This window comes from Acanthochromis polyacanthus, chromosome 11, assembly GCF_021347895.1.
Source record: "Acanthochromis polyacanthus isolate Apoly-LR-REF ecotype Palm Island chromosome 11, KAUST_Apoly_ChrSc, whole genome shotgun sequence".
NCBI classification, from domain to species: domain Eukaryota; kingdom Metazoa; phylum Chordata; class Actinopteri; family Pomacentridae; genus Acanthochromis; species Acanthochromis polyacanthus.
In genome coordinates, this window is record NC_067123.1 from 6,731,863 (window position 1) to 6,740,187 (window position 8,325).

The following is an 8,325-nucleotide window of genomic DNA, read 5'->3' on the forward strand; positions in this document are numbered from 1 at the left end:
TTAATTTAGGTAAAAATAATATTCTTTTCTTGCTGAATTTGTCCCAAAATTATGTTGGAAACAGTAAAACCGATGAATGTTTGAGACAGCAGGTGGAATAATCTAAAATAGTCAGTACCTTTGGGTGTTTAACTGCATTTTAAATGAAATGTTAGGTAGTTTATAATGACTGATGATGTTTACCTTCAGGAAACATTTAATAAATAGTTAAAAATGTAGTTAAAAACAGATACAAGGACATTTAAAGTGCTATTAATCTGAATGTTTATGGTAAAGTTCTTCAAAGACTCATTGTTATAATATTCTAATTGTGTTTTGCCATCAAATAGACATCATAAATATCTGTTTTTATCTTCAGTATAGTTTGTTATAAACCATTTATTACATGTTAGACGGTATGCTGCTTAGAAAAACTGAACTTTTATTTTATTCTGGCCTTTAAATATCATTAAATATTATTATAAACTTTATGTGATGACATAAATGACATTCTTTCCTGTTCAAAGTTGTTCAAGGATTGTGTTAGAAATAGAATAATTCATGTATGTTTGTGATGTCAGGTGGAATATTGTTAATACGTCAGGGACTCTCAAATTTAATTTTGGGGTGTCTTTTGATGACAAAGCTCAAGAGAAACAACAACCGTTTTTAGAGAAAAATAGAAAGCATTTCAATTAGTTTGAAATACTTGTGTACTTGTAATCAAACATCTCTTTGTCCGATAAGTTTGCTAAAAATGTGGCTTAAATATCTCAGTTTATTCTCAGAAAAAAGCAATAAAGTAAAGTTTATATCATCATGTCTTCTAAACCAACAGTTTTTTTCAGAATCAGTCGTCAAGAAAAATGTGATGCGTCACAACGAAAACAAATGTAATGAGGAAGAAAACCACATTTTCTGGCTGCAAATTGCATTTATTTTTTGTCTACTTCCCCTCAATCTCTGTGGAGTAATTTTAATCTTATCAGGATTTTTTTGGTGTCTTATTAGAAGAAGATGCTTTTTGGTTTAAGGGGTCTAAAGCCACCACATAAAAAACAATCAAACAAAAATGTACATCAATCCTCACTGTCACATTTATTGTAAAGTGAAAACTAGTTTTTTTTTGCGTCCTGGCAGGAAGTTTATCGACTCGTCTGAGAAGCTCCAGCTGCAGAAATGATCATCAGACTGGGAAGACTGACTCCAGGATATTTCCGTCTCCTCCAGGTTGGTTTTACTCTGATGTTCTTATTATACTCATGTTTTATTTAACTGTTTCACTCTTCATAAACAAACCTTCACTCTCAGTTATCATCAAGAGAACACAAACAAAAACTCAACGGATTGAGATCAGCGCTCTGAGTCATGACTTTACAGATTTTATACGTTTTAATAAATATACTTTAGATTGATGTGGAGCAGCAGCAGGAAGCGTGTTTATTAATATTTTATATGTTCATGTCGGGAGGTTTCATTACATAACTGTTCAGACTCCACCTCACTGCTGACGTACACAAAGAGCAGAAATGTGATGAAACGCTGTCAGGTTCTGCATCTTTATTCAAACATCACATCTTTTATTTATCAGCAGTAAATTAAGAAACCGCGCAGTCGTGGTTTGAACTTTAGCTCATCAAATGCTTGCTGTATTATTATCTGGTTAGAAGTTTCAAATTCTGCTCCAAACCAATCATAATGTGAATAAACACTTCAAACCTATTTTAGTGGCCAAAATGTTCTGTTTTTTACAAGAATATTCCTTTAAAATGTGTATATTTTTTGTTCATCAGACCTATGGTTCTTCTTTTGTCTATGACAGATATTCTAAAAGTGCTCTAATGTAAATAAATGCGGTTTTCAATCATATTTTTAGTGAAAATTGTTAAAAACTCATCTCCGTTGTGTGATTATAAGTAAAAAATTACAATGAAATCACAGCCTATAATGTTAGAAATATATTTGTAAATAAAAATAAATCTTTTTTTATATATATTATTTTTTTTTAGTTTTTTATTATTATTATTATTATTTTTTTTTATTTTTATATTTAGTATTTTTTTTTTTATTATTTAGTATTATATTATTATTTTTCATATTAGTAGTATCATTGTTATTATTATTATTATTATTATTGTTTTTATTATTATTTTAGTAGTAGTAGTAGTAGTTATTATTATTATTATTATTATTAAGTGTTTTTATTTTTTGTTTACTTTGTACAGTGCACTGTGACACTTTGAAAGGCATCTATCAATAAAATATATTATTAGTAGTAGTATTTTTATCATAGTTATTATTGTTATTACTATTACTCTATATTTTTATGTATTTTTGTTTATAAGGGCCCTAGGGTCTTTTGAAAGGCGGCGATAGATAAAATGTATTTTATTATATAAATACAATATCTTTCTGGGTCATAAATGATGTGCCAAGTCCTGTAAAAAACAAAAAAGAATATGAAAAGTTGCAGCAGAAGTTCAATGTAGGAGACACTCCAACCTCCCCCAGAAACAACGGGTGTAACTCTCATTTAGAGACGTAACTGTAAAACTATAAAGCCTCATTCAATCAAAGAAAATAGGAGAGGAAATCTTGGAAATGTCTGCTGATGCTTCAGTGCTTCAGTATTTTGTTTATTATAGCTTTGACAAATTTAAACACGATTCCACGTGAGGATATTCATAAATATTCCTGTTATCAGTGTGACTGATTGAGATCAGTCCTCGTGTACATCCACTGTGAGACAGGAAAACTGAAATCTGAAATGATCCTTATTGAAATTTGAAACAGATTCTCAGTTTCAGCACCTGGTGACTTCTCCTCACTTCATAACCGCATTTCAAACACTTAAAGCTGCTTATTTTAACAGCAGCTACAAAGATCTCACTACTGTACTGGAGAAACACAAGAGAGCAACCGTCACAGTCCAGCTTTAACCTCAATAAATGTAAAAACTCCCACCAATATTCACTTTATAACAGAAGTTTAGTCATATATATCCCACTGCTGGTGAAGAAGATGCCTGTAAAATGTACATTTTGAGGGATCTGTGTGCTTTTCTGACAGAAAAAGTGCAAAAAAATGCACCATAATGTTATAAATATTCAACAAAGATGCTAAGTGACCTGAATCTGTCAGTGAAGATGGTTTTATTCACATGTGTGTCCGTCTGCAGAGGCAGGTGTCAGGTGAGGTCCGGCTGCAGCCTCAGACCAGCATCATCGACCCCATCGCCATGACGATGGCAGCGTTTGGGATGGGAGTGTCTCTGTACAGCACCAGGCAGATGGCCGAGAGGGTCCAACTGAAAGAACCCAACTAGAAGATCACCTGCAGATCGAAGCTCAGATATAAAACATGTGACTGTTTGTGGACGTCAGAGAAGGTTTGTGGAGGAGGAGGATTAGATGTGGTGTTTGTGTCGCTGCCAGAAGGAAAATCTAAATGTCTCAGAGGGGAAATGTGAGTCACTGATCAGAAAAACCAGGATGATTCATCAATAACAACAAATAAAAGCACCGATACATGAGCCCGTCAGTCAGTAAGTCTGTATATTCTGTGCAGGTTTCCTTTAACCCTTGTGTTGTCCTCACCAAAAAATGGTGTTGCCTTGTCTGAAAAAAGTCCAAAAACTCAGAAAAAATGTCCCCAAATTTGAAAAACTTTGCAAAATCTTCAGGAAGAAAATTCCTGAAAAGTTTCCCTCAACAGTTTTATTTTTTGAAATAAAAAAAATCCCCAAATTTGACAGCGAAATTCACTGGATTTTGGTTGATTTTTTTTCTGAATGTTCTTAAACATTTTTGTAATTGTTTTTTCCCACCAAAAAAGGTTAAAAAAAATTTCCTGAAAAAATTTTGAAAATGTGGAAGTTTTCACTGTGAAAATATTTATATTTTTTTCCCCACATTTTTAAAACTTTAAAACAGGTCAATTTGACCCACAGGACGACAGGAGAGTTAAGAGGACGGAACGTTTAATCAGGAATTGTATTTTCAAGCAATAATCACTTTTTAACAAGCACCTTTAATAAAAGTAACCACAGAAAATCTTATTTTATTTATTAAAATTCATCACAAATGCTCACTTTTCCTTCATAATATTTCACTTTTGTCGTTCGCTGTGTGTTGTTGTACTTTAGCACCTTAATGTTGTGAATTTAAACGATAAATCCAGCAGCAGAGTCACCTCTTGGACTATTTATTTTTCACTAAGCAGCTTTAGGAGGAGCTGTTTGTCACTAGAGCATTTTAAATTTACTAAAATCTAACTTTCACGTCATGTCAGCACAAAATTTACTAAGAAAATGTCTGTTAATGTAAAATACATGTTCAAATCCTGTACTTAGTATAGGCACAAATGTGTACATTTCACAGAATTCTGAAATAAATGCGTTCATGTTTTGATTTCTGTGTTCAAACTGATGTTTTCAAAGCTGTTCTCAGGCTTCATCATGTGGAAAAGCTCGGTGGGAAACATGCTGTCGGCCGACTGAACAGTCTGTATGGAGAGATTCATGTGAATGAAGCTCGGACAGGGGAAGTGATTTTACCGTGAGGCATGAATGAATGAGATGCCAGCACTGAATGAATGAATGAACAACATGCCGTGTCCTTTAGACCTCACTGGATGTGTTTACAAAGTAGATTAATGGATTCTTCTGTCTCACATGAGTTTGACAAACAGTCCAGAACCGAAAGAGGATGTTATGAGCTCCTGAATGTATGAATCAATAACTTAATAACTGTTGGTGGCAGGATTTCCAAACTTTCAACTCCAACCTATGACGTGTTGAAGAACCCAGAAACACCAACATCTGTCGGAAATGGGAGAACATTTTGGAGTTTTAATGTAAAAAAAAAACCAAAACATGAAATTAAGCTGTTTACAGTGCCAAGAAAAAGTATTCGACTCCCCAGTTTTCCCCTTTCATCACTATTCAACATTGAACTGTGGCTAGTTTAATTTGTTTTGGGTTTTTTTTGGAAAATATTTACGAAAGAAAAGTATGATGGGAAGCATTTCATCCATCAGACTAGACATTAAGTTTGACAGACGTCAAAAACTGCATATTTTCACAAACACACCATCCCCACTGCAAAGCCCAGTAGTGGTGGCCATCATGACATGAAGCACGGTGGTGGCAGCATCATGATGTGAAGCATGGTGGTGGCAGTGGCTGATTCGAAGGCGATGAATATTTATGTAAATACATATTTTATGATCTCTACTGTTAATTGACTTTACTTTGTAGAAATCTGTTTTCACTTTGATATGAAAGAAACGAACAGAAACAATCGAAGAGTTCATTTGCAAAAACAGATAACTCCGTTTTGATCAATTTTCAGAAAACTTTTTTTTATTGTTTCCTTGAGATAACATCAATCAAACTGAAGTTGAGTGTGTTGAAAAATGGTGAAATATGTTGAATTAAAATTAAAATTAAATGCTACACAGTAGAATTTAAACTGTGTCACAGGAAGAATTAAAACTGCACCACAGCTCAAAGGATGAGATCTAGAGACAGTAAGCATGTTGTGAGAAGATTAGTCTGCTTACTGTAGAAGGGACTGTAGAAGGGACAAGGAGGTGTAGCTGGTGCTGGACCACTCATGAGGCTTGTGATTGTATTTTTTCTATTATATTACTAGATGTGTTACTACTGATTTACACATTGCATTATTGTGCTTATTTGAGTTGTGCTAATCTGAAGACATAAGAGGGTCTCGAGCATCGTTCCCACAGTGTGAATGGAACGAACAAGAGTGCATAGACCAGATAGATAAATGGATGCACAGGCTTAGACACACGCTGGCACGAAAATCACTCAATAGAGACGTGAGTGGTGGCTTGGGAGGATGCTGATGATCCTACATGATAGCGTGGGTGTGCTTTCAGGTCATTATTTGTGTTGCATGATCATTTCACTTACCACTCTGTTTGATTATTTTTTGACCTTATTACTTGTATGGCATGCTCATTTAACCATCACACAGTTTATTATGATAATGTTTCACTTTGTTGTAGAAAGATGTCAAGGAGACTGTCTCTGTCACCCTGGTGGGGGTTTTACCCTCCCTGAAAGGTTAGATTATGTGGGGAGGGAGGTTTCCCCTGCCATGTCATGGGGACAGTTAGGAGCCGGACAGGGATGATCACCGAGTCCTCTGTGAGAATTGTCCTGAGGATTTGACTGGTGTCAACTAGTTACCTTTGTGGCCAGGGCAGTGATCCTCATTGTCAGAACATAGGGAGGTTATCATATATCTATATATATCATATTCTGTACTCACATTACTTATTGTGTGTTTATGCTTTTTGAAATATTGTTCAAGCCCAAGGTACTTCAACTTGTGTGGTCCTTTTAGGACCAAAGGGGGAAATGTTGAGAAACTGGTGAAAAATATTGAATTAAAATTAAAATTAAACTGCTTCAAGACTCTTTTCTTTGGTGAGACTGCTTCAGCTATTATTTCTGAGTATATTTTCACTGATTTGGAACCTAAAATTAGAGACAATAGACATAGTTTTGCGAAGACATTGTATCCACTACAAGTGGATTTGACTCAGTAGAAAAATATACTGACAGTTAATAGAAACTTTGAGGTAGAAATGTGCGCAGAATTCTACTTGTAGGGGGGTTGTAATTATTCATTGTGGATTTAACTGATGAATCTAGTGCCCTGGTAGTTGAGATTAATGATGAGTTGTCATTTTGCCTTGATTCATTGCACATTGGGTTGGTCACTTTGCAAAAGTGAACCAAATACACACCAAGCAATATCAGTGAGTATCTGCACAATGTGAGAATGGGTTTTGAAGGCCTATATAAAGGCCCAAAAAGGCCACCATTGTTAGTCCAGTGAACAGCATCATGCCGCGTCTATCACATGAACAACGTCTCCGGGCACTGGGTATGGTGGAGGCCGGTTTGAGCTACAGTGATGTAGCCAGGCGTATGGGCTGTTCCCAACCACAATCAGAAGCCTGGTCCAAAGCATGCGCCGACGGATTGCTGCCTGCATCGAAGCAGATGGAGGCCATACTCGGTATTGGACTGTTGTGACTTTGTGTTTGGCAGGTGCCGTTTTCTTTTGTGAATTCTTTATTTTAAAATCATTCTTGAAACTTTAGATTTTTGTTTCTGTATGCCAATATGCTAAACAAATGATTCATATGAAGAAAATCCAGTTTCGGGCTCCAAAATAAAAATTATGTTGAAAAATATGGTCTCAAAGTTTTTAATGACTGTCAGTGTACATGGCAAAATAGAGAAAAAATAATAATTATTGTTATTATTATTATCTCAAGTAAACAATAAAAAATGAGTTTTCTGAAAACGGAGTTACCTGTTTTTGCAAATGAACTCTTCAATCCAAACTCTGATTCCTTATTGAGGAAAGTTTTCCAATAAAAATCAGATACTTCATTACTGAGGAACAGACTGACTCATTATTCCGGCTGCAGACTGCTGATTCCAAACAGCTGTGATTCATCCATTTGTAAATTCCCTCTGAGGAAATGTTCTCTTTTCTGGTTTTCTTCCCTCTATATCACAGATATCTTTCTTTACTAACACTCAAATGTCTTGTATCTGATATTGTTAGAGATTAGTTGAAGTCTGTTTCTAATATAAGACAGTGGAACAGCAATACTCATCACTTCTCACCCTTTATCTTTAAATATCAGGATTATTCCATCTTTAATCAGTGTAATTCTGCTTGATCATCTGATTTGCCTGAATTTTATTTCATCATAAACTACGGATATTTCAAAACAGTATCTGTGAAATTTGTGACTGATATGTCGATATTTTTTTTCCTAATTTTTAAAAAGTTTTTCACACACTAAAATTTGAGGCTGTTTGAACGACAATATCTCAGAAACTATCCATCCATTCTCTATACACAGCTTTATCCTCACGAGGGGGTGCTGCAGCCTATCCCAGCTGACTCGGGTGAAGGCAGGGGACACCCTGGACAGGTCGCCAGTCTGTCACAGGGCTACATATACAGACAAACAATCACACTCACATTCACACCTACGGACAATTTAGAATAACCAATTAACCTCAGCATATTTTGGACTGTGGGAGGAAGCCGGAGTACCCGGAGAAAACCCACACATGCACAGGGAGAACATGCAAACTCCATGCAGAAAGATCCCAGGCCGGGATTTGAACCGGCAATCTTCTTGCTGCAAGGTGAAAGTGCTAACCACTAAGTCACCGTGCAGCCTTCTCAGAAACTAATAATGATAAAAAAAATTAAATTTTCTCATCATGTCATTGATTCAGAATCTGCATTTATTAGACAAGTAGATCAAATATTGTCTGATTATGGG

The 8,325-nt window shown here is 35.3% G+C and overlaps 1 protein-coding gene across 1 annotated transcript in view; it reads left to right on the forward strand.

Annotated features, from left to right (window-relative positions):
* Positions 1-4,388, forward strand: part of LOC110955704 (cilia- and flagella-associated protein 69) — a 27,504-nt gene extending 23,116 nt beyond the window's left edge. Inside the window, 2 exon segments of the mRNA XM_051955532.1 lie at positions 1,120-1,209; positions 3,158-4,388. The gene's annotated coding sequence lies outside the window, so the exon portion shown is untranslated.
* The last annotated feature ends 3,937 nt before the right edge of the window (positions 4,389-8,325 follow it).